Source organism: Cicer arietinum, chromosome 5 (genome assembly GCF_000331145.2).
Source record: "Cicer arietinum cultivar CDC Frontier isolate Library 1 chromosome 5, Cicar.CDCFrontier_v2.0, whole genome shotgun sequence".
Taxonomy (NCBI): Eukaryota; Viridiplantae; Streptophyta; class Magnoliopsida; order Fabales; family Fabaceae; genus Cicer; species Cicer arietinum.
In genome coordinates, this window is record NC_021164.2 from 8310631 (window position 1) to 8319251 (window position 8621).

The 8621-nt window shown below is 31.0% G+C and overlaps 1 long non-coding RNA gene across 1 annotated transcript; it reads right to left on the minus strand.

Annotated features, from left to right (window-relative positions):
• Positions 1-445: 445 nt before the first annotated feature.
• LOC113784337 (uncharacterized) lies at positions 446-3332 on the minus strand. The gene is made up of 3 exons (XR_003470367.2): positions 2960-3332; positions 1443-1633; positions 446-751 (listed from the first exon to the last, which is right to left on the minus strand). It is a non-coding gene; the product is annotated as an uncharacterized lncRNA (long non-coding RNA).
• Positions 3333-8621: the final 5289 nt, after the last annotated feature.

Genomic DNA, 8621 nt, shown 5'->3' on the forward strand with positions numbered 1-8621 from the left:
GGATTAGCGTCGGTGTCGAGCCTAGGCTAAAACGGTCGAAGCTAATGACTAGCGTCGGCCAAACACCATCCGACGCTATCTTAGCGTCGATCGGACCGACGCTACACTGACGCTATCTATAAAATTGAAACATCCGACGCTAAATATGTCAGTTGCCACGTCAGCATGGGGAAACACAGTTGCGTCGGATGGCCGACGCTTACTTTAACAAATAATAGTCCACAAAATAGGCAGTAGTTGTTGTAGCAAAGTAATTTAGTCAACAAAAATTTAGTCAATCAAGAAAATAGCAAAACAATTACAGCTGATACAGCAAATTGAATGAGTCAAAATTTTCAGTGAACTTCAATGCGAAACAAAAATTACATGTGCATAGCTACAAGCTAATAGTAGCACTTGAAAAATCTAACTGCTGAAACAAAAATTTAAATGTTTAACGCTTGGTAGCTGGAGTTTTTATACTCTCTATATAACTGCCCAAAACCATCATAATATATATATAAATGGTGTCATAATATATACATTGCATGTATTGTCAAAGCCAAACAACCAAATCAAACCATTACAATAACATGTTCTACAGTCACCACACCATATTTAACAGAAAACAACCAAAAGTTGTCATCACTCTGTAAAAATACAAATGTGCACCTTGATGAAGCCAATCTCCTTGGCATTGCTACGGAAGCATTGTTTGCAACATATAAGACCATACTTCCTGATCAATCCATGTGGACTTCCGCACACACAGCTGCCGGTATCAAAGAACAGAAAACAAAATCAAAATCAGCAAGACTCTTAAAAATTTAAAACCAATTAAACTGAAGCAAATACATATAACCAAGGTAGTTAGAATGGAATAATAAGAAAGGGGAAGTAAAATCATCGCATATCATGGAATCATAACACTAATCACAAACAAGACTCTTCAAAATTTTAAAAACAATTAAACTGCAGCAAGAACATGAAACCAAGGCAGTTAAAATAGAGTTTTAACTACATAATCAGATAGGGGGAGTAGGGTCGCAAATCTTAACACTAATTGTAAAATTTTACATAATTCATAAAAATCTTATATATGCTTCTAATTTCATATATAAAACTCACTAATTGTTGAGGGTAAGCATTATTGCAAAATAGTGTGATTTTACAAACTGAAATCACAATTTTAACTAAGATGCATGTAACAAACTACCCATCAAATGCAACCAACAACTCAACCCAATCATCAACAGATTTTGCAAGAATGTCTCGATATACACTAGTATATTCAGTGTTCATCTAATCCAAAATCAATACAATAGCAATAACCAATACATATGTTAAATAAGTTACAAAAAGAACTAAACTACACTGCACCAAATAAAAGCAAAAATCCGAAATAGAAAACAAATTTACAAAAAGATACTAATAGGAATAACACGATTCTTCAAAATCTTAACCTAACCAAAATGAAAGCCTATAAATCAAAGCAAAATGTCAACTTCCGTAGCACCAGTAAAATAAATAAAAATGCCATGTTATTTCATGCTATTTCCGTAGCACCAGCCAAAGCTGTCATCACTCTGTCATAGCAGGCTTGTTCTCGTTGGCCTTGAATCTCTGTTCTCTTGGCTTATGTTCCTTGATTTTTCTGACATACAAAACAATAGTTTGATTAAAACCCAACAACATAATTTAAAAATCAACATGAACGTAATAACAATAACCATAGTATATTTAGAAAATGATCTATCATTAACATCACAAAAATTTAGCGTAAACAATCTCTATAAATTTTCAATAAAAGCTTCATAAAGTGGTGATTTTATTCGTCTAATAGGGGCTAAGAGATTTATTTAATCATATGATGATATGCAAATGACTCAAATTACCAATGACAAAAAAACATTCATTTTATGCAAGCAAGGCGACAATGGGCCCATAGATAGAAACACATACACAAAGTCGGCCAACAAGAAATTTGCACCTCTTATAACCATAATACAGTTGCACCAAATACACACGTTTCCAAATAACATCCATGATTACAGGCTTACAACTCCTTTTCAACACCAGAAATGAATTCCAAAACTTCAAGACGATAAAGTCAACAAAACTATACAAGATATAAATTAACAAACCAACGAAGTTTCTTCTCACTAAATGGAGTTGTAAACAATTATTAAACCACACAATTATGTCTATCATTAATCATTTCTAATCACAAAAGCATTATATTCAAAATCCTTGACTAACGAAACTGGCTACATGCATATGAACTTGAGAATTTTGAACAGTCTTGAGAGGAAAAGGAAAACAAATATTCAGCTAATGCCAAATACCACATTTAAGCTTTGTCCAACACTTTAGAGTGAAGGCATCTCCAACACTCATGACATTGACATAAGTGGTTAGACTCAACCGCTTCTATTTTCTCAATTTATTATTGGTGTCTATGTGCCAATCTAGACAAAGCATCCACTGTCAATTATGTGCTTCAGAATTTAACAAGGTTATCTAATACACAAGCTCCAAACTAGAAGCCAATAGTGATGGCTACTTCATGTGTTTTTTTATTCATGTGCAACGTATAGGGACACATAACCATACTGAATTAATATTCAAATAAAAATATACCTTCTCTATCATAAACCACAAATAAAAATATACCATATGGTTGAGGCATTTCGTCGAACAGTTGGTGAGCAAGATTAAGTTCCTTGCATTTTACGTAGGTTGTTATGAGGTTGTTGGATGTGTAGAGGTCTGATATGAAATCTGATTTTATTGCTAGACAATGGGTTGCTTTAGCGAAAGGCAATGCAATGGGTGAGGTTCTAATAAGAAAGTAAAACCTATGCATTCATGGGTGAGCTTAACTTGTCATAATTAATTTAAAACAAAATTTCAACAACTGTCTTTACCAAATACTACATAACAATGTTCTCTAAACAGAAAATAAATAACAAATAAGCACCTTGAAGTCGTTCACAGATGAGAGCGAGACGGCGACACTGAATGACGACTCTGAGAGTGACGGTGACAGGTTCGAGAGGGTCACAGATTCGAGAGGGTCAGAGGTTTGAGAGGGGGACGAGTTTGATACTCACATATTCGAGATGTGAACGGGTTTGGCGTCGATACTCATGGAATTGAAAGGGATGAGAATCGATGAAAAAGTGTGAGAGAAGGGCTCATCAATATGGATTCAATTTCAGATTCAATTTCAGATTCAATATGAACTGGTGATGGATTCAATTTCAGATTCAAAATGTAGGGTTCATCCTTGAGAAAGTGTGAGAGAAGGAGAAGGGTTCACGATATGTTATTAATTTTAACTTAGGGTTCAATCTGATTTCACAAATAATATTAAAAAGTTTAAAAATAACGTAGTGTCGGCCTATCCGACGCTACATATTAAAATAAAAAATAAAAAACTAAATGAATAAACTAGCGTCAGATTTATTTTACGTAGCGTCGGCCCATCCTACGCTAATTGTCAACAAAATTTGAAAACAAATTTTTTTATCGTAGTGTCGGTTAAACCGATGCTAATCCGACACTAAGTAGCGTCAGAGTCGGGGGCCGACGCTAATATTGGCAGCTAAAATGCAAGTTTCTAGTAGTGGGTATGCGTATAGAAACTAAAATTTATTTTATCAATTTTTTTTTAATTATAAAATTACAATTTTTATTTGAGACTCAATTTTTAAGATTAGAACAGAACTCCAAAATCATTAAAATTGATGGTGTGTTATGTTTTGGACCAATTTTGTGGCTTGATAAAAACTGATGAATGTATCTATAAGCAGGTTAAGTAGTTAGTGTGAGAGGAGGCTACTATTTTGTAGATTTATGAATTAGTGTAATTCATTATCATTATCATATGTCTTATGCTTTTGTGTCATGTGCACTACTTCAATGTATATAGATATACATTTTTTTTTGTAAGTTTGATAAAATAAGAAAATAAATTGGAACTATTTTGGAAGTGTTAATTAATTTTAAAATTTCTTATCTATCTATATATAGTTTAAATTTTATTTCAAAATATAAGTTGTAAATAATAATTTTTACAGTGATGAACTATTTAAAAATGTGTTTTTGATGATTAAAATATGAATAAATATTTAGAAATCTTATAGATTTTAAAAAATATTCGTGATTTATTTTATTTGTATTGTATTTAGAAATGTGATTTATCTTAGTTGTTTTTATTTAGACTTAATGTATTGTATCTTCTAGTAAATAATTATTTATCTTATCTTCTACTTGGAAAATCTATATATGCTTCCATTTGTTGTAACTTTTAAGTGATGGTTAACTCAAAAGAAAATTTAATCGTGATCAATTTGGAGCAATTAGACCTCTATGAGAATATGTTTCACTTTTTGAATCATTGTTTGAGTTATGAGATGAACGTAAAATCTTGGTGCTAATTTTTGGATTAGTTATTTGAATGTGTATATGATTACGTAAATATTAAATTGTTCGTGTTTCAAGTGTTCTAATTGTTGGGAATTGGTGTATAGAGTTAGAGTAGTCAAGAGCATCTAAAAGTGAAATAGTTCTATATTTCTTCAATCGGATTATTGATTATATATTGATACTAGTGTCATTTCCTTGTTGTTGTAACTAGTTGTAAATTACCAATAAATTATTGTCAATGTGTAATTAAGTGAATTTTTAACTTGAAGAAAGGAGTAGGAGTTGTGGCGCCGCCTTCGCACTCCTGAACCACGTTAAAGATACTATTAATTATCCATGTTTGAATTCGAATAACTCATTATTTTGTTAGAAGTACCTTTTAATTTTATTTTTAAATAGTTAAAAAAAACATGTCATTGCTTATATCAATTGAATGAATTTAATTATTAAATATATGTTATTGGGAAACAGTATCTCTATATTAGTTTTTTTGCTTTCTCCTTGATTATATACAAATTATGTTTTTATAGGGTAATTGATTGTAAACCTATTATAATATTATTAAGTTGTTAGATGTTTTTAATATTTTAAAAAATGCTCTCTTTGTCAGATCTAAGTTAAATTTGTTGGATGTTTGGTGATTGGATTTAGACTCTATTTTAAGGAGTAACACTAGTAATATTTGGTTTGTAGTTGAAATTGACAACGTACTTGAAATGTCTTTCATTTAACCAAACTAAATGAACTACATTATTATTGACAAAATCTATACGTTATGTTTTATATGTAAATTGCAGTGAGTAACTCTATCGTATTTTATTTCATAATTGAATGATAAATGTGATAGACATTTTATTTGATAATTGAATGATAAATATTATGTGTTTAATTGATTTATTTTGTCATGTTAGTCTATCATGCAATGTTAGTTGATTTTTTACATGTTGTGCTTAATTGGAGATTGAATGTCTTAAATATAGTTATAGACTAAGTTTGAATCTTGAGGGCGGTAAGTTGAATATTAGTTCACTCACCGAAAATTTCGAGGACGAAATTCTTTAACAAGGGGAGAATTGTAACACTCCAAATTTTATAATAAACTATTTTATTAATTAAATAGGAATTTAGATAATTAATTTGGTGTTAAAATTATTTTATAATATATGTTGATTAGTTTAAGATTAATTTTCCTTGTAGGCATGATTTCTATGATGTGCTAGTTTTATAAATATTAGATTACATGAGCGATATAAATAATAAATATTATATTTTACTCTTTGATCTATTTTTTTTTTTTGAAAAATAATAGTATTTTAGTGTAATATATAGTTTAAAGAAAAAGATTTTATGCGATTTTACGTGTATATACGTGTACTCAATTAATGTAATATTTTTGTGTGCGTTTGACTGATATTAAGTATGCACGTAGTTATATTTCATTTATTTATAACTACTTTCTATTTTTAGTTATTTTTTTTATAAATAATATCTTGAGATAGAATTGATATTGTGTTTGATTTATTTTATTTTTATATACTTTTTTATGACATTGTGATTTTATATATATTTGTAGATATTATTTTGAATGTGAGTTTTAATTATTAGTAATATGTTTTTTTATATTGATTATTTTAATTACTCTAATGTAGCATATATTAATTATGAAATATTAGTAATGTTTTGAAAATTTAATGATGTTTGGAAGAGTATTAAAAAAATGAGATTAAGTAACAATTAATTTTATTTTAGAAAAATAAAAATAATAATAGTAAAACATATATTAAATAAGGGACAAATGGGCTTGACCCATTTATGTTAACCCTAATTATGTTAATAGAATAAAAATAAGAAAAGTAAGAAAGGAGCTACAGTAGCCGTAGAACCAAAGAGAAACACAACAACAACCTATAGTTTGACACCGACGATCGTTAATTGTTCATGAAAAGTTTCTCTCCAAATTTTAGTATGTCGTTTTATTCATTTAGGTAGTCAAATAAACATACTTCCTCAGATTTTTAACCATCCAAATTTCTCTCTAAAATCCCCGACTTCTCCGCTTGTTAAATTACTTAGTTTGAACCGTTCTCCTTCACCGTAAGTCCGATTTGAGTGAAACCAACGCCAAAACGACCGTGTGAAAAATTGCTATTTTATCCAATGATTTTATTTCTGATTTATAGTAAGTTTCCTTGACCGAATTTTGAATTTAGTTTTTAGAGTATCTTCTCATAAACTATTTTTAACGTTTACCCATAAACTGTCGAGTTAGAACGATTGATGGACAAAGAGTCAATGAACAAAGTCTGTTTGCTCGTGGAATCGTATTCGTGTGTGAAAACATCGAAATAATTTAAGGGGTGAGAGAGCGTTTGAATTCATGAGTATATTATATTGTGAGATGAACGGGAAAACCGTATTTCCCAACGATTCATCTGGGGCTCGCTACGTACGGCAATAGCCCTTTGAGTGATAAATTAATTAATCTAGAAATAAGAAAATTGTGAGACTAAAATGTGAAATAGAAATATTTATAAGGTGTTGATTGATTTAATTTCGTTAAATGTGTGATATTTTATATTATTGTGATATTTAACATTATTGTGATATTTGATATTATTGTGATATTTAAAATTATTGTGATATTTGATGTTATTGTGATATTTGATATCATTGTGATATTTGATTTCAAATGAATTTAGTGCATATGTTTGATTAAATGAGTTTATGTGAATGTAGTGTATCATGTAAGTTAATTTGATGATGATGTGTGATTTATAATATAAATCTATGATAAGTTTATGTGATGATAATGATGATGTTTTATTGATGATATGGATTCTATAAAATTGTGATGAGTTTATGTGATGAGATATGAATACTGATAGTGATATTGTGATGAGAATATTGAATTAACCCCATAGTTGATGAAATAATGGTGATTTCGATTTGTGTTTGAGATGACAGTTTTAATGGAGTATCATATACTAACGAGGGGAGAAAATAATTATTGTGATTTTGTGAAGTGGAGATTATTTTGTCATCATATAGGTAGGGCCTGACAAGCCTAGTGAATGAGCCTGATCGTGGCGGTCTGCTGTCGAGCCTTAAGGCAAGATTGTTAGACCTTGGAGGTATTCGGGTGGGGAATTCCTAGGTGACTCTGAGGTCGCACTCCAAATTAGTGACGAATTCGACCCGTGCCAATGATGGTTCTCTTAATGGAGTAAGTAACCTAGGACAACGAGGGGAGAAAGTAGTTGTTGATAACTTTTGAAGTGGAGATTATTTGGTCATCATATAGGTAGGGCCTGACAAGCCTAGTGATTCCGGGGAAGTACAACTGAATGAGCCTGGTCGTGGCGGTCTGCTGTTGAGCCTTAAGGCAAGATTGTTAGACCTTGGAGGTATTCGGGTGGGGAATTCCTAGGTGACTTGGAGGTAGCACTCCAAATGTCGGGAGCTACCACGCAACACACGTTTACCTCGACTGTCACGTATATGTGTCTCGGGTTGAGTTGAGGGGATCTATGAGGACAGGGCCAATTTGAATTGTCCGTCCACCGGGATGGTGGCATAGTATCAAGCCTCCTAACCAAGTACTTCAGAGTTAGAATGGTACCACATTGTGAAGTAGAGTCTAAGCTCATGCATAGCATTGCATTTACTTGTGATTGTTTTGTGGTGATTGATGTGTTTCAAAAGTAATAATAATTACTCCTAGATGATTTGATGCATACTTTAATGAGATGATTATCTTACTTGAGTGAATTTGATGTTATAATATGATACTATTTGCTTAAATATTTTGATATATCGTAATGTGATTGTGATACGGTCTATTATGATTGTTGTGTGTTCTTCTTACTTATATTATACTATTAACATGATTTTGAAACTCACCTCCTTCTTGTTTGTGTTTACCTGGCTTGGCCCTGTGTTTGCGAAATCGCAGTTGTTACAGGTTAATAAGTCTTGAAGTTCAAGTTTGGGAGGAGCCCCGCTCTAATAGGTGATACCGGGAATAAGGGTTGTAATTTGTATTTTACTTATTTATTTTGAAACGAATTTTGTATGAAAACCATATAAGTACTAGTAGGTTTTTAGAATTAACTCAAGTAATTATACTTAATTCAAGCTTATTGAGATTGCACTATGGAGTAAAGAAGTTAACGTGTTCCTTTTGATTTTTGAGAAACGTGATATCCTAAATT